Consider the following 23,792-nt stretch of genomic DNA (forward strand, 5'->3'; position numbering starts at 1 on the left):
GGTTCGGTTTATCGGTTATACCCGATATATGCCTGTCACACCTCCTTTTTGCGCGCCCGGCCCCGAAGGGTTAAATGCGCGAGGGGAGTTTTTTCCAATTTAAGTGACAATATTCGAAATGGGATTATTTATTTAATTCAGAGTCGCCACTTGGGAAAGGTTTGGCTTTTGGTGTCCCAAGTCACCGGTTTATCTTGAATCCCAAATCGAGGAAAATATTCGACTTTTCCGACTTTTCCAAATGAAGTCTGCGAACCAGAAATTCTAAGTAAGGAATTCTGTTGACCCGAGGGAAGGTGTTAGGCACCCTCGAATCCCGTGGTTCTAGCACAGTCGCTTAAATTGTTATAATGGCTAAATATCTGATTTAAATACATGTTATGACTTATGTGCTTTTATTAAGTTTAAACCGCTTTTATTATTATCATTTATTTTTATAGAATTGCAACGTCGTGAAAATGCATCTCGAACCACGTCACAATCAATGCACCCGTGGTCGTCAACACATTTTGACTCCGTTGAGACTTGGATTTGGGTCACATCAATGTGCACCCGTGTTTAAGAAGGTTAAATTATTAAAGGTGCTCCTAAAGCAACTAGTGTATTGTTACTTTTGGGAAAGGCCATGAAGTTTACTAAACGGCCTGTCCTGAATTCTAAATATTTATTATGTTTAGTTGTTGAGGGCCCCGCAATTTCGCATTTTTTATTTGGCGAGGCTCGTCTCTATTTTAGAAAGGATATCCTACAGTGGTTACATTTCTAATGCATTTGTCTTTAAAACGAGAAGGAAAAAAGATACATGCTAATTTAATTATATGCTTTGGCCTAAAACGGATTCTTATTAATTTCTGTTTAATTGTTTACAAAGTGAAGAGGCGTCGTACCTTGTGAAACGTGCGAGATTGACCGAATGCTATACTTGTATCCAAACATTTCTCGAATCGAACTTAACTAGACTTATTTAGGCTAGATTAAGGGATTAAACGCTAGGCATTATTACTAATGGGGATTCGAACGTGCTTCTATATATTGCCTAGCGGTCCTGATAAAAGAACTAAAATAACACAGAACATTATTGTGTAAGGTGGAAATATTCTATCCTATGCATGTCATTATAGTTAAATGGGAATCCAGTCGAAAATTCTATGCCAATTATCCATACATTCTACGTATTGTATCAGTACATCTTGTACTAACAAACAACTATAAACTAAGATGCAAGAGGCTAAAACTTGATTAAGTATTAACTAACTAATCTTTCGCTACTGAATTACGCACTAATCAATTTATACAAAAGAAGTCAATATACCATGAGCATTACAAAACAGACATCTAAATTTCTTCAAACTCCTTTCATTTCATGCTTTCGAACTGTTACAGTTAACACCAAAAATGGGACTCGAAATGTGTACCTGAATGCTGAAATGCAAAGAAGAAGTGAAGCAGAAGAGTCAGCGGCAGCAGATAGCAGAATAGCAGCAGCAGCAACAAAACAAAATAATTGGAGTAGAACCAAAATCCCAGCTAGACCAAATCCCAGAGTGAACCAACAAACAACCAGCAGACTCAGTTGGATTTAGAAGAAATCATGTATTGGACAAACAGGTCAAGACCATTGAAATCAAGACAGCAAGAAGAATGCAATTTATAGTTTTGTCTGTCTGTGTTATCAAACAGAGTTCTTTCCAGTTTTCTGCTTTTCAGAACTGCAACCCTCAATCTCCAAAACTAAATTTTTCTATGTGTATTCTCTCTTTCTCTGTCTGTGTGTGTGTATCTATGTCTATCTTAAAGTCTGTATGCCTGACTTATGTGTGTATGTGTATGTATTTTTGCTCTCCTCCTCTTGGGTCTATCTCATGTCCTCCCTAATCTTTTATGTCCCCCTTTTATATGCCTAAAATCAAACCCTTAACAGCCTCTTTGGACAATCAGAACACCCTCCCATGTGCTGCCTTTCTTTTCAGTTTCTACTTAATAAATAAAAACAAACCCCCATGATATTCCCTTGGCAGGCTTACCTTTTTAGTAATGTTTATTATTTCTGAAACTTAAAGCAGAATATGGGCAGGAGAATGTAATCTGACAACATGTGCTGTCAAATTACTTTAGACTTAATAAAAACCTTTATGCAGGACACAGGTTGTGCATAATGCACATGTGGTGCATAAGTGCACATGTTGTGCACAAGTGCACATGCCCTCCAATTCAGAACTGTAACTAAACAAAACAATCCTTTTACATTTTTGATTCAAAATAACAACTATAAGTAAATAAACTCAGTTCCTAATTGATTCAAGAAAATGTGTCCAGAAGCAAATCGATTGGTTATTGTTTAGACAGTTAAAACTAATTGACGACACATGTCGACTCGACTATATTAATCATAACATGTACAATCGTAGCCAAAATCAGACATTTAACAGTATCAAGCACATGATTTGAATTGTACTGACTAAGCAGAATTGTACTCGAGGAATCAGTTAATCAGTTCAAATTTGAAATTCAGCTAATTGCACAACACATACATACATACACATTATCAGAACAAGTAGAAGAAGGACTCAATCAAACACCGAGGTTCAGGCAAGGTGGAAAGGACACAGTTGGTAAAATTCAAAAACACAAATTTCACAAAACATGAACAGCCTTTTAAACAACACATGGACTAAAAAAAATAAAGAGAAAACAAAACTTACCTTAAAACTTTGAAAGAAGGAACAGAAAATCCAAAAATTGCACATCAGGGCCGTTTGTTATTATTTTATTTCTTTTGGAGCGATTGTCTCGTAAAACAAAAATCACGTGCTCACAGCTGCCCCTCTTTGTTCGGAAACACAAAGAGTTTTCGTGCAAAGATAAAGTGAGCGGATATGAGCGATTTTTGCCTATAGACTACTCCGTGTGAAGCATTTTTTGAAAGATTTGACCGAATCTTTGCTCCGAAGATTTCCTACATATCCTGGGCTAAACAGGAATCAGGTCAATGTAGTTCGGGAAGCTTCGGTAGCTGGGACTACCATGGGATTGCAATGCTTGCTGTTACTGTTGTTGTTGTTGTCACCTGCTTTACTGACCGCCTTATTACAACCAAAGAAAAATTGAAACTGAACTAAATACTTATATGCATGTCAACTGCTAGTTACAAGATCCCTATCTATGATTCTTTTGCGACTTGATCATGGGTCTTAGCTGATTTTGCTTGGAGACTTCGATCCGAATCTTGATGCTTGCGAGTTGTAGGTGTTTGTTTAACCTCAGGGATACTCAGTGAGACGTGACTGGCAGAGTTCTGGACCTTAATCAAATCTTGGAATGATCCGCCTTCCATTTTCTCCGGTATCTCGGGACATCTTCCTTTTGTCCTTTTCTTTTTTTTTGGATTCTGAGTTGAGACTCATCTCGTGGGTCATTTCGATTCGTATGGCTCGAGGTTAGACCTGCGGGAGAAAACAAACAAACGAACGAAATTTTCTGCCCCAGTTTCACTAGGAAAATTTCGTTAATTATTCGCCAGGAAGTTCATAAAATTGAGGAAGAAAGATAAAATGCTCAGTTCAGGGTTGGAGCCCTAATACCGAATAGCTGGGGAGAAGTTCAGTTTTTAGAATTGAAACTCTAATACTGACCAACTGGGGAAAAGTTCAGTTTAGGGTTTTAAAAACCCTAATGCTGACTAAAGGAAAAATTCAGTTTAGGGTTTAAAACCCTAATACTGGTTGCATGGAAAAGCTCAGTTTAGGGTTTAAAACCCTAATGCTGGCTGAATGGAAAAAAATTCAGTTTAGGGTTTAAAACCCTAATGCCGGTTGAATGGAAAAATTCAGTTTAGGGTTTAAAACCCTAATGCTGATTGCATGGAAAAACTCAGTTTAGGGTTTAAAACCCTAATGCTGGCTGAAAGGAAAAAAGTTCAGTTTAGGGTTTAAAACCCTAATGCTGACTAAAGGAAAAATTCAGTTTAGGGTTTAAAACCCTAATGCTGATTGCATGGAAAAACTCAGTTTAGGGTTTAAAACCCTAATGCTGGCTGAAAGGAAAAAAGTTCAGTTTAGGGTTTAAAACCCTAGTGCTGACTAAAGGAAAAATTCAGTTTAGGGTTTAAAACCCTAATGTTGATTGCATGGAAAAGCTCAGTTTAGGGTTTAAAACCCTAATGCTGGCTGAAAGGAAAAAAGTTCAGTTTAGGGTTTAAAACCCTAATGCTACCTAAAGGAAAAATTCAGTTTAGGGTTTAAAACCCTAATGCTGATTGCATGGAAAAACTCAGTTTAGGGTTAAAAACCCTAATGCTAGCTGAAAGGAAGAAAGTTCAGTTTAGGGTTTAAAACCCTAATGCTGACTAAAGGAAAAATTCAGTTTAGGGTTTAAAACCCTAATGCTGATTGCATGGAAAAGCTCAGTTTAGGGTTTAAAACCCTAATGCTGGCTGAAAGGAAAAAAGTTCAGTTTAGGGTTTAAAACCCTAATGCTGACTAAAGGAAAAATTCAGTTTAGGGTTTAAAACCCTAATGCTGATTGCATGGAAAAGCTCAGTTTAGGGTTTAAAACCCTAATGCTGGCTGAAAGGAAAAAAGTTCAGTTTAGGGTTTAAAACCCTAATGCTGACTAAAGGAAAAATTCAGTTTAGGGTTTAAAACCCTAATGCTGATTGCATGGAAAAACTCAGTTTAGGGTTTAAAACCCTAATGCTGGCTGAATGGAAAAAAGTTCAGTTTAGGGTTTAAAACCCTAATGCTGACTAAAGGAAAAATTCAGTTTAGGGTTTAAAACCCTAATGCTGATTGCATGGAAAAGTTCAGTTTAGGGTTTAAAACCCTAATGCTGGCTGAAAGGAAAAAGTTCAGTTTAGGGTTTAAAACCCTAATGCTGACTGCATGGAAAAGCTCAGTTTAGGGTTTAAAACCCTAATGCTGGCTGAATGGAAAAAGTTCAGTTTAGGGTTTAAAACCCTAATGCTGACTAAAGGAAAAATTCAGTTTAGGGTTTAAAACCCTAATGCTGACTGCATGGAAAAGCTCAGTTTAGGGTTTAAAACCCTAATGCTGGCTGAATGGAAAAAGTTCAGTTTAGGGTTTAAAACCCTAATGCTGACTAAAGGGAAAATTCAGTTTAGGGTTTAAAACCCTAATGCTGATTAAAGGAAAAAGTTCAGTTTAGGGTTTAAAACCCTAATGCTGACTGATTGGAAAAGTTCAGTTTAGGGTTTAAAACCCTAATGCTGGCTGAAAAAGTTCAGTTTAGGGTTTAAAACCCTAATGCTGACTGGTTGGGGGTAATGTTCGAGAATGCTAGCTAACCTTTTTTTTTGGATTTTCTTGTTTTAGTAGAAGATGAAAGGAAGTCTCGTGGAAACTTACCTTTCGAGTGAGTTCCTTATTGCCAAGATATTTCTTGTACCCATGTACCTTCTTCTTTGGGCGACATCTGCTTCTTGCACGGTTGTCTTGGATTATACCTGTTTCAACTTTTCAGACAAAGAACAATTGTTAGTTTGGAAATGACGGTCGGTTCGGTGACCTTGATCGTTCCCAGTTGCTTTGTTGCGTCCTCATTCCTGTTGCGAAATCCTGCCATTGATTTGATTCAAATGGCGAAACTCTTTTGACTGCTCAGGCTTTGTATGTCCAGATTCTGTGATGATTTGCCTCGTAAGGCTCTTTTTTTTTTGTATGTCCCATCTTGCTTGGAGATTCTCAACGGGGATTTTATTGGGGATACTCTGTGGGGATTTGTACAAAAGGAAGCTCTGTGGGGGGAATATTTACAAAGTGGATTCTTTGTGTGGATTTTTGTACAATGGGGCATGCTGGGGATGTGCTGGGGAAATTCCAACGGGGATTTTTTTTTATATATATTGGGGAGACTCTGTGGGGGATTGTACAAGGGGAGACTCTGTGGGGATTTGTACAGAACGGACTTGCTGGGGATTTGTTGGGGCAAGCTTGCTGGAGAATTTTTACAAAGGGAGGCTTTGTGGGGATTTCTTTTTTTTTTTAATAAATGTTTACATTTTTGATTCAAAATAACAATTATAAGTAAACAAACTCAGTTCCTAATTGATTCAAGCAAATGTGTCCAGAAGCAAATCGATTGGTTATTGTTTAGACAGTTAAAACTAATTGACGACACATGTCGACTCGACTATATTAATCATAACATGTACAATCGTAGCCAAAATCAGACATTTAACAGTATCAAGCACATGATTTGAATTGTACTGACTAAGCAGAATTGTACTCGAGGAATCAGTTAATCAGTTCAAATTTGAAATTCAGCTAATTGCACAACACATACATACATACACATTATCAGAACAAGTAGAAGAAGGACTCAATCAAACACCGAGGTTCAGGCAAGGTGGAAAGGACACAGTTGGTAAAATTCAAAAACACAAATTTCACAAAACATGAACAGCCTTTTAAACAACACATGGACTAAAAAAATAAAGAGAAAACAAAACTTACCTTAAAACTTTGAAAGAAGGAACAGAAAATCAGCTTGTGTTTGAACCAACCCTTTTTAAAGTTGAACGGACTTTAATCGAAGGGTTTCTCAGATGAGAAACACTTCGATTAAGGTCCATTAGACCCTAACCTCTTGGCTTAACAGGCACAGACCAGGCTTGGGGTTTTTAGGTTTTGTGGAAGGTAGATTTGGAACTTGGGCTTCCATGGTTAGATTCGGACCAAACCAAGCATGGTTTGGTCACGAGGGGGTCCGAGGATTGTCTGGTATGAATCTAGGGCAGATCGGTGTAGATCGAGTTTTAGATTTGGAACTTGGGCTTCCATGGTTAGATTCGGACCAAACCAAGCATGGTTTGGTCACGAGGGGGGTCCGAGGATTGTCTGGTATGAATCTAGGGCAGATCGGTGTAGATCGAGTTTTTCTCGAATCTTCAAATGAAGATTCGAGGACCTGGAGGATGATTCGAACTAAACGGTCAACAGGTCCATGTTCAGGGGGGTGAGATGGTCCTATGGTGTTAAGGTGAAGGCCACCGGCGTTCATGCCGCCAGCTTTCATGGTGAAGAATACAGGGGCGGCTTAGGGTTTGGAGGGGAATGGGATGAGGACGAAGGCGGGGTCTTGGATAGGGGGCAGGGTATGGTAGGGGGCTTATATATGGAATGGGTGGGTTGATCTCAGCCGTCGGATCAATCGAAATCAATGGCTTGGATCTGAAGGCTTAGGAGAAACGGTGTCGTTTCATCTAAAGGGGGTTTGGGTTGGTCCGGGTAGAAATGGGTCGGGTTCATCATGGGTTATGAGGAAGTGATCTTGGCCGTTGATCAATCTGAGATCAACGGCCCAGATCAGGCAAGGTTAAAACGACGTCGTTTGGACGTTTTTGAAGTAGGCTGGTCTGGACCGGGGCAAGCACAGGTTTTGGGTTGGGTTGTGGGGTTTGGGCCTCAGATTTTGCAATGGGAATTGGCCCAAACTTAACTAGAAACAAGTTTCAAACCCCTCTTTTTTATTTCTAAAATTTTTTTAAACATACAACCTAATTAAACTAAAAACTAAACAACATTAATCAACACTTAATGTATTTATTACACGCATACATAAAAAAAATGTTAAAAGTAGGTAAAATTAAACAAGGCAAACAAATCAGGACAAAAAATGCGTATTTTTATAATTTTGCTATTTAACAAACCGGATTACGGTTCAAATTACGCATGACATCTATATTTTTGTATTTTGTTTTGATAAAAAATAAAAATGGGCAAAAATCATAAATAATTAACAAAGTGCCATGTAAAATCCAAAAATTGCACAGCAGGGCCGTTTGTTATTATTTTATTTCTTTTGGAGCGATTGTCTCGTAAAACAAAAATCACGTGCTCACAATGCCCAACCCTAATTAGTTATAAAACCAACCTCATCATTTCTAAAGACAAAAAGACCCAATTTTTCAAATTATTTGATTTATCTTTGTTAATAAAAGTACTTTATGTTATTTGTTTGTTTTCAGTATTAGGCTATAAAAGTAACAATAATTTTCATAGATACTTCTATAGAATTTCTCAGAAATCACAATAAGGTATATGAGGACTTTTATTGGCAAAATTTCTTCCTCATTGAGCTAATAAAATAGGATCATCAGTCATCATTTTCAAGAATTTGTATTTTTTTCTTTAATTTTAATTTTATAAGTCAAAATATTTATATTAATTTTTAAAATTATGTATTCAATGATTTGAGTACACACGCAAAGCGCGTAACCTAAGACTAATATATATATATATATATATATATATATATATATACATACATACATGTGTGTGTGTGTGTGTAGGGGGGGCTAAGTGGGCCTGACGTTTTTTTTAATTTTTTTTATCTAAGACAATTATTTGTAAATTATATTATATAGTTGTGACTTAAAAAAATTTAATTCAAATTTAAAAGATAAAATATTGTAAAAAGATATTCAAAGGAATGCGTTATAATTTTTATTATTATGACATTAACAAAACATGTCCCAATCTTTCTTAGTCTCTCCCCCTCCCCATGGAATGAGCACAACCAAGGTGCTAATACCACCATTGAGAAGAAAAAGAAATTAATCAAGATGCGCCAAAATACAAGTTACATATTAATTTTACATGGTATCTCTTACAAATTCCATAAATCCATCAAGGTTCGGAGGAATTTTTGTTGGTGGTGGCGGAAAAGAAGATTGTTCGTCACCGCTTCCGGGCGAAGCTTCATCCTCCGCAAGTTCAGCTAGCATTTCTTCGTAAGCTTTGTCTACCTCTGATTGTGATTCAGCAAGTTCAAAATTTCTTCGTTTCGAACAGATCCAATCTCTGAAAAGTACTGATTTTTCCAAGCTCTCTCTCATAGACGCTCTATAATCACCGAGTTGAAGTCTTGCTTGACTGAAAGCGCTCTCCGATGCCACTGTTGAAACTTGAATGGTTAAAATGTCTCGGGCCATCCTTGAAAGGATCGGAACGTGTTTTTTTTTGTCCTTCCACCATTCTAAAAGATTAAATGAGCCGTCAGGATTCACTTCCTCAAGTCCCTGTAACAAATAAACTTCAAGTTCATTTAGTTGTGAACAATCACTAGTGCTACAACCTTGAGAACCCCTGAACACAGTCCAAACAGTAAGTGATCTTACTCCTGCAGTTCTTTTAGATGATTGAGAACTAGAAGAAGGAGTTGGAACATTTGGTCTAGCATTATTTATTTCAATTTGATAAGCACTATAAATAGTTTGAGCATTTATTTTAATTGAGGCTTGTGCGTCCGAAAGTGTAGACAACTCTTCATCTTCAAGTGCTTAACTATTATAAATAGATTGATACCAATATTGAGGACCTCCTAATTTCATAGTAGGATTTAACAAGGCAGCAACACCATAAAAGGAGGAATAGGGGAAAATATTTTTTAAGCTTCTTTCTCATAGAATCAATAGCTTCTTCATAAATTTCTCCACCATCTGAAAAATAAGCAAATAAATTTGTAAGTTCTGCAAGATAAACTACACACTTTGAAATAGTAGGATAACATTACCCAGAAAATTCATTTGTAGCAACATGAAATCTTTCTAAAAAATCTACAAACATTTTAACATTATCCCAATCCGCATTTGTAAGGTGCTCATCATCATCACTTACATGAGCATTAAACGTTGAGTTTATGGGATTTCTATATTCATATGAAACAACTAAACTTTCATGCATGTAATTCCATCTAGTTGGACAAGGTTTATGAACATTTCTTTCTCTTAGGCTAAATTCATCACATCTTTTAAAATATTCTCTAAGTCTAATTCTACGGTTTGAATAAAATAGTTAGTGAAAAGTCATTTTAACCTTTTCAATTTCAACATTTAATATTCTCATACCATCACCCATAATTAAATGGTAAATATGACACATACATCTAACATGAAAAATGTTACTAGTGGTAAATATGACACATACATCTAAATAGTGGTACGCAAGGGTACAATATTAGTGTTACTAGTAGCATTATCCATTGAAATCGACATTATTTTATCACTAAAAATATCTACAAATATCTGTAACCGTGCTAGAAATAAACTGCCTTGTATGACGTGAATTAATTATTCTATAAGCAATAATGCGCTTTTGCATTATCCAGTCATCATCAATCCAATGACTTGTAACAGTAAGATAATCACAGTCATTACTGCTTCTACTAATATCAGTAGTAATAGCAACACAACAATTAATATGAGTAAACAAATAGCAGAAATATTGTTCATATTCATGTTTATATTTATAAATATCGCTCTTTACGGTTGTGCGAGGCTATCCTTTATAAGTAGGATTAAAAATTCTTCTAATATAATGCACAAAGTGAGAGTTAGAAGGAAAACTATAGGGTAAGCACATAACAGTAACTATTTTTTTCTAATTCTTCCCTATCTTTTCTTGGGTCATAATATAAAATACCACCGGTAACAGTGTTAATTCCCAGTTAAAATTAATTTGACCTGGTACTAGGGTCAGGCTGACTAGGTAGACTTGTCCCCCCGGCCGCATCTTTCATTTGATCATATTTAGCTTTATCTTGAGGGATAACTCTTTGCCACAAGTTTTACATTTATCTTTATTTTTTTCTCTTATTTGGATAAAAAATAGCCAAACAAAAGATGTTTCGACCTATTTAGAAGGTTGTCTAGAAAAAGTAGGTGTAGTAACAGGGGGTCAACCTGGGCGTCATTTGGATTAACTTCAACAACATGACTAATGGGTGTATCGTCATTCGGTTGCGTTTTATCTAAATCTATTTCCTGCTCATCTTCTTCATCAATAGTTGGATTACCATGAAGAGAATTCATATATTCATCATCTAAGCGTTCACCACCATTGTGATGACCCAAAAGGTCATCACTTGTTTTAAAAGTAAATTCTACGTTCCAAGGCCTCAAAAACCTCTTTCGGTATTACCTCGATTTGCGTGCACAGTTCGGACGCGTAGCCGAAAAGCTATTATGTGAAAATCTGTAAAACAAATGATGAATTTTGACTTTAAAATGGATTTAAGTTGACTTCGGTTAGAATTTTGGGTAAACGGACTCGGACCCGTGATTTGACAGTCTCGGAGGGTCCATAGGAAAATATGAGACTTGGGCGTATGCCCAGAATCGAATTCCGAGGTCCCAAGCCCGAGAAATAAATTTTTTAAAGAATTCTTTTTTTCTGGATTATTTATGAGTTTTTGAAAATGAAATGTGTTTAAAACTTGATGGTATCAGGCCCGTATTTTGGTTCCGGGGCTAGATATAGGTCTTATATGTGATTTAAGATAAGTCTGTGAAATTTGGTATGAAACGGACTTGAAATGATGTGAATCGAATCGTATTTGAGAAAATTGGAAAATTTGAAGTTTTTAAGAATTTTCATGATTTTGATGTTAAACTCATAGTTGTTAATATTATTTTAGTGATTTAAATGCATGAGTGAGTCCGTATGATGTTTTTAGGTTGGTGTGCATGTTTGGTTTGGAGCCCCGAGGGTTCGCGTGAGTTTTGGATAGGCCACAGGGTGGATTTTTGACTCAAAAAATTGCAAGTTTTCAGGTGGTGTGATCAGGTCTGCAGGTTTCGCAGCTCGCAAATGCGACAAACCTTCACAAATGCGAAGAATGGACCTGACAGCCTGAGTCGCAAATGCGATTTCGCATTTGCGAACGGTCTCTCCCAAATGCAATGATGAGTGGAAAGCTGAGTGGATCACAAATGCGACATTTGCTTCGCAAATGCGAAAGTCCAATTTTCTGAGGGGTTCGCAATTGCGAACCCTGGTCGCAATTGAGACATCAGAGACCTGTAAGTTCATAACTTAGACACATTTCAACCATTTTTCACTCTTTCAAAACCAAAACACCCTATGACGATTTTTCAAAGGCAACTTCTTCTCCAAATCGATTGTAAGTTAATTTTAACTCATTTCCTTCAATCATTAACATTTTTTCACATGATTTCAACTCAAAATCAATGATTTTCATGGGGAAATTGGGTGTTTTGGGTAGAACCTAGGTTTTTCAAAAATTGAGGATTTGGACCGCAATTTGAGGTCCGATTTCAAAATAAATTATATATTTGAGTTCGTGGGGGAATGAGTAATCAGGTTTTGGTTCGAACCTCGGGTTTTGACCATGTGAGCCCGGAGGTTATTTTTGACTTTTTGGGTAAAACTTTAGAAAACTTATTTTCATGCATTAGAATTGATTCATTTAGCGCTTATTGATGTAATTAAGTAACTTGTGGCTAGATACGAGCGAATTGGTGGTGGAATCAAGAGGTAAAGCGATAGTAGAGACTTGAATTGTGTTTGAGGCATCGAGGTAAGTATTTGGTCTAACCTTAGCTTGACCGATTAGGAGCCGAGTCCTATTTGTATATAGTATTTGTCGAGTACGACGTATAGGAATGGTGACGAGTATCTATACGTTGGTGTCAAACATGCCCGTGAGTCTTATATTGTGATTATTATGACTTCGTTGTATCATTCATGCTTTGGTGATGATTTCTGTTGTTGGGCAAAGTTTGTGGAAGTAATTGTGACATTTGAACTTTGAGGAGCGTTGGCTCAAGTTGTATAATGAAATGTGAAAGTATAAGCGGTAATTGAACCTTTTAGAGCATTGGCTCAAGTTGTGAAGTGAGTGGTGAAGTAAAAGTGAAAAAGAGAAGAGAATCATTATATTATCTCCCTTGCTGAGATATTGTTGCTTTTGATGTTATCTCCCTTGTCAGGATGTTGATGTTTCTTTTGATGTTGTTCTCTTGCCGGGACTTGATTGTTGAACTATTGTTCCCTTGCCGGGATTCTTATTGTAATTTCATTTATTCCCTTGCCCTATTGTTTGTGATTGTTGTTTGGGTGATGAAGAGTGTTAAAGCACGAAGGGTGATGCCGTATATTGTTTTGGTGAGTGAGTGTTAAAGCACGAAGGGTGATGCCGTGTATGATTTGTGAGGAAATAATGTAAAACACGAAGGGTGATGTCGTGCCGCACGATGTACCATTCCGTGCCGATTATATTGATTATATGGTGATGACGAGAGTAAAAGCACGAAGGATGATGTCGTGCACTTATTGATTTCTGATTCTTTGTTGATATCTGAGATATGTTGTTTCTTTCAATTACCTGTTGTCTTCCTATTCTAAATTGATAGTTCCCCTGCAGCATGTTACCCCTCCCATACTTAACTGTATATTAATATTCTTCTTTTTCGCTGTATATAGTTAAATTGCACAGGTTTATTTGGTAGTCTGGTCCTAGCCTCGTCACTACTTCGCCGAGGTTAGGCTAGGCACTTACCAGGGTATGGGGTCGGTTGTGCTGATACTACACTCTGCACTGTGTGCAAATCCCGCAACAGCAGCTTTTAGACTGTAGATTGGGTGGCTGCCTTCAGTCAACGCGGAGATCCAAGGTAGTCCTGCAGGCGTCCGGAGGCCCTAGCATCTCCCTCTATCCCTTTACTCCCGTTTCATTTACTTAATTCAGAAACCGTGTATCTTTTATCTTTCAGACTTTGTATGTAGTATTCTTAGATCGTCTGTGAAACTATGACATAAGTTCTGGGTGGTCGAGGCTCAAATAGTTGTATTAGATACATATTTCAGATAGTTTACTGCATTTCTTCCGCTTATTGTAATTTTCGCTGTCTACACATTATTTCTTTATAATTGTTAAAGAATATAAAATTTGTAAAAAGGTAATTTGTTCAAACAGTCGGCTTGCCTAGCTCACATTAGTACGCGCCATCACGACTCCCAAGGGTGGAAAATCCGAATCATGACAACCACAAACATTATGCACATATTGACTCTCAGTAAATTGTAATAAAGTATTATCACTATCAAGAATAGTAGCAGGTGGAGGGCGGGTATGGGGTTTAGGTAGGGGAGCCCGGGGAATTAGAGGAGGAATAGATTGACCACTCTTAGATTTTCCCTTATTTTTACTAAACATTTTTTTCAAGGAATATGTCATCTTAATTATAACTATACAAAGTAAATTAAACAAACAAAACTATAATATTAAAACTAAAAAGTTGGAACGAGTTTACAGAATTGGCGAACAACTTGTTGAAAATTAATTATCGTTCAACACTTGAATACTTCAATTCACTACCTTCACAATTTTTCACACAAATTGCAATAATAAAGTAACCAATTATAGAAGAAAATTAGAGAGAGATTGATGATTCTGTGAGAAAAATGAAAAAATGAAGGGTATTTATAGTTGAAAATAGGGAAAAATGTAATTATAAAGAGTTTGGGGTTAAAACAAAGTTGGGGGGTTAAATGGCTATTTTGCAAAGCCCAAACGACTATTTTTGCAGGCCCAACGGCCATATTTTAAATGAGCCAACAATCAGATTTTTTAGGGAATTTTTTTTTAAAAAAAAAATTTAGCCGTTAGGCCTGTTTGAGCCCGTTTGGTACTGGTTGAACCGGCCCACTTAGGACCCGGTGCCGAGCCCAAACGGTCTGGTCCTAATGTTTTTTTTGCCTTAACCGGCCCACTTAGCAGGCCCACCCCTGGTCCCGGTCCTATCCGGTTAGGTCCGGTTAGGCCCACTACCCTAATGGGCTTGCGAGCCTGGGCCGGTGCCGGGCCTAACCGGCCCACTTGTCAGCCTTATGAACATCTGAGCAACCCTCTCTTGTCACCATCTTTAGTTTTCATTGCGGAGATCTTTTCGTCAATGGAATGAAATCTTTAACTTCCAACTAAGGGACATTTCCATCAAATAACTTGGAGGAATATACAGTCCAAACCTATATATACTTGTAATGTGAATCATATTGCATCAGATGTTACTTTCTTTTTTTTTCGAAACAGATGTTACTTTCAATACATCTCTAATACACAAAATCACTGAAATGTAAAGTAAAACGACAAAGTGGAACTTCTGAGGAGTATCATTGAGATGAAATATAGCCAAACTAAGGGGAAATTATAGGACAATGGCCTGAATGCTAACAACGGAATCACGATGTTAGGGCAAGAAACAAGGTTTCATGGGCAAAGATGAAATGGTGCCTTTACCAGTATTTCTGTAATTGTAGCCTGTTACCTCAGAACCAAATATCACTGGCAACCTCACAGTAAAGAAAACATTTTATTCAAGCAATTTCAAACAACCAGAGGCTAGCAGCAAATATCACTTGCAATCTCGCAGTAAAGGAACCATTTAATCCAAGCTATTTCAAACAACCAGAACTAAGCACTAAAAAAGATGGAAAAGGGCGCTGCCAAAGAGGCCAGCATTCTCGAATATGTAGAAAGCTATGCTAACAGTAAAGTAATCACAGAAAAAGACCATGAACCTTCTCAGAATTGAACATCCAGCCAAAGTACACAACTGCATCACATGTTCGGATCTTTACGTTTGGAGTTATAAGTTGGAAATTTCATAAATAAAACAAGTTGTAACAGAGGTAAGAGTATTAAAAACCAACAAATTTAACACATTACACTGAGTTGTAGTATTCCTACCACTACTTGGGACTGTCCACAAAAGCAGTAAAATGATCCAAGTTATGAAAAAGAACCAAACACATTGTAGGTGACCCACAATTGCAGTTCAATAGAGACAGATTGAAAAGGTCATCTTGTTCTGGTTTAAACTTTAGAAAATAGCTGAAAGAACCACCCAAACCTACCTACTTATGGCAGGCACACAGTCCACAGAGCACACAACATTTTGAATGTATTTGAAAGATTTGACTGTATGTGATGAGCTATATGTTGCACAGACTCTCCAAAATGATACTGCACCCGTGTTGAATCCTCCAAAAATACTCTACTTTTGGAGGATCCGACATGCACCCAACAACATACCTAGTGTATTTCTACAAGTGGGGTCTGGGGAGGAGATTATATACGCAGACCTTATCCCTACCTTGTGAAGGTAGAGAGAAGAGAGACAATTTCCGATAGACGTTCGGCTCAATAAAAGCAAAATCATAGCAGTTATGATAAAAGAACTACGAAATAGTAACAACAGCCAAAAAAAAAACTAAAGCAAAGGAAACATGCTAATAGCGATCTAAAAATAGGGAACACGACGATAACACTAGTATTACAGCTATGAAACAAAACATGTTTGGAAAAGAAATATACTTACTAACCTACTACCCTAACTGTTGTGGCTCGAGAATTTATAATTCACATCTGGGTTAATTACTTGTTTCATTGGCTGTATTCAAGAGTACTAAAGACGAAACTCTAAAACAAACTAAAACCATGTAAATCAGCAATCAACGAAATCCCAAGGCAAAAACACAACGAAAAAGAAATATTTTTCGCGTTCAATTTCTTGTTCAGTAATTTTTCCTAAACTTAAATTGTCTGATTATGTACCTTTGATTTAAGGCTAAAACATTAGTGAAAAGAAGCGTAAAGTTGGGCAAGCTGAAGTTGATTTTCTCGGTACTGGCGTTCGATGTAGCTCTCAAGGATTTCCATTACGCAGACGAACTTCTTCATCTCCTCGAGCTGCCGAGTCAGCTCGGCTTCACGAACCCTGGCTTGTTCCAGCCGTGCATCCACCTCCGCTAGCTGCTCTCTTAGGTTTTGCACCGCCGCATGTCTGGATCGGGTTCGGATACGGTTCGGGTCAGTAAAATCGCCCCTCGACGGCAGTCGTTGATCGCCGTAGCACATGTTTTTGCCGGAAGCTTCAAATTTTGTTTGGCTAATCAATGCAATTAGCGAAGGTCCGACGGAGTAGAAAATGGTGCTAAATTTACTGTCTTTCTAGCTTTAAACGTGGCAATAAGATTTTAGTGAATATAAAATTATGCTATTAAAACAAAGATAGAAATTTTAAAATTAAATTGCTATCAAATATAGAAAGATAGTTGTTTACCTAGAAAATGGTAATTACAATTAAATTTAATTTTGTGATTTTAAAAATACGTGATTTATTTTAATGCTAGTTGTTAAGCGATAGATAGGGGTGGGCGTTCAGTATTTCGGTTTGGTATTTCGGTATTCGGTTTATCAATTGTGTATATCAAATACCGTACCAAAATATTTCGGTACGGTTCGGTATTTATTATTTTGGTTCGATACGATTTCGGTTTAATACTATGACTTCAACCTTCCTGGATTGATGCAACTTTTCTGTATTAGTTGATTAGTTCACACACACTCCTATTAGTAGTATATGAACAGAGTACTATTTATCAATTCTGAATCAAACAGAGGAGAAGAAAGAACTTCAAAACAGAAACTTTTGATTTTTTACAACTTGCATTACAAATTGAAAATCAACTAAAACTACATCAAATACATAAAAAAATATAAAGCGCCTTCTAATAATATCATCGTACTAGCTTCCCCGACGTCCAAACCAGCTGCATATAAAAACTGCTTAACTGTATATTATCTGTAAACTGTAATTTTCCGAGCTGATCCCTATTCGAGTTTGGCGGTTGTTCAATTCTCCGCGCCGTCTTACGAGCTAAAGAAGTTGATCTCTTAACTTCTCATTTTCAGTAAAATGATTCAACGACCCAATTGATTCAACGAGGAAACTGTAGTGACATCCTCACACCCAATTGATTCCACGACATCTACACATTGATGGCACTAAAAATATTAAAATAGTGTGTTGGCCTGGAAACAAAGACAACGAAATATGCTGTTGTTAGGCTTGGGCAGTTGGGCTGGGGTGATGGGTTGAGGCGCTGGAAATTAAATTAAAAACGTTTGGGCTTGGGCGCTGGGCTGGGCAGTGAGATATAGGTCCAACTTAAAAAATGTCTTTAAAAATTCGGTAATTCGGTATTTCGGCATACCGAAATTTCAAAATTCTAATACCGAGGACTGTACCGAAATACCAAAATACCGAAAATGCAATACCGAATTAGACCGGAATACCGGAAAAAATTGAAACCGAAATACCGAATTAATTCAGTCCGGTTCGGAATTCGATTTTTCAGATTTTATGCCCACCCCTAGCGATAAATGCTAAGTGTAAGTCAAGAAAATGAGATAAGAGCTTGAGGACAGTATGTTATGCAAACCGAATGGATGTGAATCAGGGTCTCGAGCTGGCCTACACTAGGCCTCGAGGTCGAGCTAAAGTGTCAGACTGGGGATGGTCGATGAAGAACTAACAGTTCTAAGTACCTTGATGATGACTCTTTATGATCAATGATAAGTAATAAATGAAGAACAATCAATAAATCACAATAAATGTAAGCAAATAAATCAAGGGAGCGACAATAGAATATGTTTAAGTTGAAGAGCGTAGAATGTTCTTGTTCTTGTATTGAATATCATGTGTGTTACAAAATGATAAAGGCCCACTTTATATAGGAGGGGAATCCCAACATAGTAAAGATGTATTTATTACAAAGATATGCGGCTGGTACAATCATTTAATGTCATGGTACGGACTTGTACTATTCTTGTAGACCTGGACAGCTCTAACCACGTGCCTTGGGAATTTTCCGCTTGTCTATCATAGCCACCAATTTACACTGCCCCGAGGTCGAACAGAGGGAACCCTCGGGGTCGAACCTCAAGCTGTGCCTCGAGCCTTCTGGAGACGGGCTATGGAGTGTCATAATGATCATAAAATCGGACTCTCCGATTTTAACCGTATACAGATAGTCCCCGCGTTTCTTAGAGTAAAAATAATAAGAAACGGTCTTCAATTCTTGTCTCTTCGATACCTCCATCATGATGTCAGCCTGTCAGATCATTAAATGACATGACTCAAAGGCCGCGCAGAGGTCGTTGTCAGCATGATTATCGAGAAGCCCACGAACCATTATTGGTTCGACTCTTCCGCTTCTCAAACGTTGCCCAAACGGCTTCTATAAATACCCCAATTGTTTATCATTCATACTTTTACTATCTTCAAGTTTTCAGAGCTAAGTTCACCATCTTCTGCAATCATCTTCTCTCTATGCTTACCTCTTTATTTTCTTTCTTCGAAACTTTGTTATAGTTATGGCTAAAACCTCCAAAACGGTACCCAGAAAGAGGGCATCACTTCTTCATCACGCCCGTCCAAGGGAAAATCAAAAACACCTCCAAGTATTGAGCAATGTATCCCTGGCCACTTCGACACGGTCTCCAATTTTACCATTGAAAACCCCTCTTCTACACCGGGCCGATGCGAGCCCATGTCTCTGTACATCAGTGTGGTGACCGACACGAAGAGAGTAAAGATAGATTGCCGATGGGGGGAGGCAGTGCAAGTAGATATCCCTAAAGCTGAGGAAAGCATAGTATCACACAAAGCTGGCTTCCTCAGCGTATATACATACCCCTTCACTCTAGCCATGTAGATTCTTCTTCTCCACCGATAGATCCGGTGATTCTTGACTTTGTCATTAGTACCGAGTGACACTCGATCAGATCTATCCTTCTTTCTGGAGGATTGTTTACATGCTGGGATATTTCTCCAACGGGATCGAGGAAATAACCTTCACCCTCAACCACTTGATCAGATTGTACAGCCCCCGTCTCTTCCGAGGGGGTTTAATCAAGCTTCACCATCGATCCGCCAAGACATTCTTTGCGAGCATTGATGAGGATAAAGACCGAGGATGGATGAGCCGGTTTGTCAGAGTAAGAACCTCGGACATCATCCATGCTGATAGGATGCCATTCCCGAGTGAATGGAACATGAAGCGTAAGTGTCCCTACATCGAGCACATTTTATTGCCCATTTTTCTTATTCTTCTAAAATGATCTTCTTTTGATTATGTAGCCACCGTTTGGTTCCCCCGCGTGGTTCAGAACCTTCTGGGATGGATTAAACTATTAGACTCTGCTTTTCCATACAACGAGCGTGTTTGGCATGATTTGGCCAAAATGCGGTGGCAGGCCAAGAACCACAGTATGCTTTTGTTTTTGTCATTACCAAGTTTTTTATGAGTATTCTTTGTGGTGGTGAGTTTAATACATCATGCTTGTGCAGGCCTCGGGGAAGGCGTGTCAATGAGACTGCCTCCTCCTGGTGAAGAAGAAGCCTCGAAACCCGACAAGGGTAAGAAGAGGAAGAAGGAGGCGTCGATTGAGTCTCCAAAATCAAAGAAACCCAAGGTTCGTGGGCCTCATACCGACGCCACGGTCTTGACTTCGACTACTGCGGCAAGTCTTCGTACCGAAGATGAAGATGATGTTGATGGTGATCGCCCTTTGGTACAAAGGGTAAGATGGAGCGTTGATGCTCTACAATATGTTGGGCGGAAGGCCGCTGATTCGGGGGTGGCCGATGTGGACCAAACTATTGTTGAAGAGACCCTCGAGAAGGGTTTGGACGTAGTACTCGAGCCTCAAGTCGTACATGGTACAGTCCGTGCGGCCGAATCCTTGGTTGGAAATTACGGAAGGCCTGAATCCGAAATATTTCGGGTTCGAGAAGAATCCTTTATAGAAATTGGTATCGTGGGCGGCTTTGAATCGGGCCCTTCATTTTCTCTGGGGAAAATAAGGGATACCCAGAACAGGGGCACTGCCGATGTGGGGACCTCTCAAGGAGAGTATGCTACGCTCAAGGACTACTTCGTCGGCGTCGACGAGGACACAAATCTCGACGCCCCTGTCTCTCTCGAGGAGACTGAGAGGCTTCAAAAGCAGGTGATATTCTTGACATAACATTTGCACTTCAATTTTTTACCCTTGCCTTTCTAACTTCTCTACTTTGTTGTAGGTCAAGAAATTGTATAACCACGCTTGTAGACATGTAATTTTTGACTCTCCCCGAGTTTTTACTCATTTTAGCTTTTAGATATTTAGTTTAGGCCTAATATCGCTATTTTACCTAGTTTTAACTATTTTACTTTATTTTGTCACAAAAATAAAAATTACAAAAATATTTTCTTTTATTTAGGTTATTGATATTTTATCTTGTTACTTTTAGTTTATCTACCTTACATAAAATTCGAAAATACAAAAATAGTCACACTTTATTTTCAAGGATATTAGTGTTTTGGGTAGTAGTATTATCTTAATTTTGCGATGATTTTAATCTAATCTTGTTATTATTTTAGTTTGACATTAGAAAAATATAAAAAAAATAGTTTCATATTTTATATATAATTTAGTTTAATTAATTAGATAGATTTTTACAATATGTAGTATATTTAGCTTATATTAAAAGGTATTTAGCTAAGGTTTGGATATTTTTCTTTTACTTCTTTTTTTAAGACCCAAATATGAAGCCCAAGACCCTTTAACCCATCAGCTCTTTTTAATTTAATCCTAGTCACTCACTCCCTTTCATCCAATGGTCAAAACTAATCCCCACCCACATATATCTACCTAATTACAACCTAAAACAAGACCCTAGAGACACCCAAAAGACCTAGTATCAGTCGCACCTCACTTGCAGATAGAAGACCTAACAATACAAACAACTATCACTCCTTAACCGAGAGCACATACATATAGATAGCAAATAAAGCAGCTTTTAAGCTGAGATGGAAAGCCAGGTTATAAAACGTGTCTTCATCTAGTGCCACAGAAAGCAACAAGGAGTCTAATTTAAACACCTATGGTTATGGTGCATTGAGTTCTGGACCAAAACGTTTGCAACATAATTCTAATAAAAGTGTGGTTATATCATTTAGGCACAAACAAATAGAAGCAACGATGAGAGAACGCGAATGAGAAGGGATGGGAATTTGAGGCCAAAAATCGAGTGAATTCTTGGGATTCTTCAAAGTTTCAAAAGGAAAACATTAATTAGGACCTTGTTTGCTAAAAATTAATACTCCAACTCCAGTAGTAAACAGAAACGACGATCGGGGATTTCACAAAAAGCAGAGAATTTTTCATTGTCGGCTCAAGCATTGCTACACTCACGGTCTGCTCAATAAGATCCGGCTTTTCATATCTGCTTATTCTTCTTCGTCTTCTGATTTTCAATTTTGAAACCATAGGTTCTGATGGAGTTTGATTGAGGTCGTTTCGATTTCGAGCCTTCTGGTGTCGATTCGAGTTTCCATCCGCGGTTCGTTACATTTTTGAGTTCAAAGAAGTGAAACAATCAAATTTCAACTATATTGAGGTCCAATTTCTCTTTCTTCCTGCAATTTATTTTACATATATTTTTCTGTCTTTCTTAAATTTGCTGCTTGTTGAACGACATCATGAAATTTTGTCGTGGTTGATATTATCATTTGCGTATTAGTTTATTCTCAATTGAGTAGTTGCTACGCTTGAATCACTGATTCTTTAATTTGGAACAAGAAAGACGAACTGGTTTTGAGTTGCTGGGTTTAATTATGGTAATTAAAATCGAAAAATGGATATTATTGTGAAGCAAGGAAGAGACTTAGGTTTAAGAATATTTTGACTGTTTTTGATTTTTTATTTTATTCCCTTGGGTTGAGTAGTTGGGTTTAAACGAAAAGAATAAGAATTGGGTTTAGGTTGACAAGGAGGGGAGCTGGACTTTAAGTAGCTATCTTTTTTTCATTTATTTTAGCTCTAATTTATTTTATTTTATTCGACTCGCTAGTAACATGTTTAGGCCGACCACACCTAGTAGGAAAACTTTAGGATTTTTGTTAGTTTTGAGGCGAGAGGTCGTTCCCGTAGTTAAATTTATCCGGGGAATACCCCGAAGGATTTGTATACATTTTATTTCCGGGGAATGCCCCGTAGTATTCTGTAACTGGAGGCCGAAAGCGAACTTGTAGTACTTCTATTTCTATTTCATTTTTATTTTTTTATTTTCCTTTATTAGGTGGGAACGACCTCAAGCCTCCTATGTGTTAATTTTTCCATTTATGTGTTTATTACCTCAATTCGAATATTTTAAAAGCCGACTAGATCAAGTATGCAACCGTACTAGTTACGGGACTTGGGGAGTACCTAACACCTTCTTCTCGAGTTAAATGAACCCCCTTACCTAAATCTCTGGTGCAGACTTAGTTTAGAGTCTGAAATGTTTGAAAAGGAAAAATCATTTGTATAAAAAAAGGTGACCTGACATACTGAAATTAATGTCAGGTGGCGACTCTAAAAAATTCTTTTGAACAAAATTTTGTCACTTTTAATTAAAAGCCCTTTATTTTGAGTTTTACAAACCTTTTTATATTTTTAAGAGGGTTTAGTGAGGTAAAAAAAGGGGTGTGACATCTCTGGTGACTCTGCTGGGGATTTGCAGGTGCGAGCTAGTACTTAATCTTGTTGGCTTTTTAGGATATTCGGTTGAGGTTTTTATGTGTTTTGTTTGCTTTAATTGATTTTTATTTTTGCTTATGTCGTTTTATTATTTGCTAGTTGCTTATTCATTTACAGTTTTTCCTTTATGTGTTACTGCTTTATAAACTGTCATCACTTGCATAACCCTGAGTCTTTTTTTTGCAACAAGTCTTCCGGAGTACGTTTGAGCGTACATGATCCTTTTTTGAGTCACCCATGTCTTTGGGGGAGGGGGGGGGGCGTGGGAGCGTGGAGTGGGCGGACAACTAGAGCAGTCGCCATCGACCACGTGCCACCCCGAATTGCCTTGTCTAGTGAACCGCAAATTTAGGTCAGCCTGTAGGTCATTCTTATTTTGTCAAAAATGGGCCTGTGGCCCAAAAAGACATTCAATCATCCCTATGTGATACATATTGCATCTTTGAGGGTAGAAAGGTCATTTGATGGACCGATGTTTGGGAAAGAAGGATGAAAAATGAAGCAAGTGGGGCATAGTTGTATTTTTCTTTCACAACTTTTTCAAAAAAAAAGGACCAAAAAATAATGATGAAAATGAAAAAAATCCAATTTTTTTTTACACTTTCTTATCATTTTCCAAAAAA

This window comes from Nicotiana sylvestris, chromosome 4, assembly GCF_000393655.2.
Source record: "Nicotiana sylvestris chromosome 4, ASM39365v2, whole genome shotgun sequence".
NCBI classification, from domain to species: domain Eukaryota; kingdom Viridiplantae; phylum Streptophyta; class Magnoliopsida; order Solanales; family Solanaceae; genus Nicotiana; species Nicotiana sylvestris.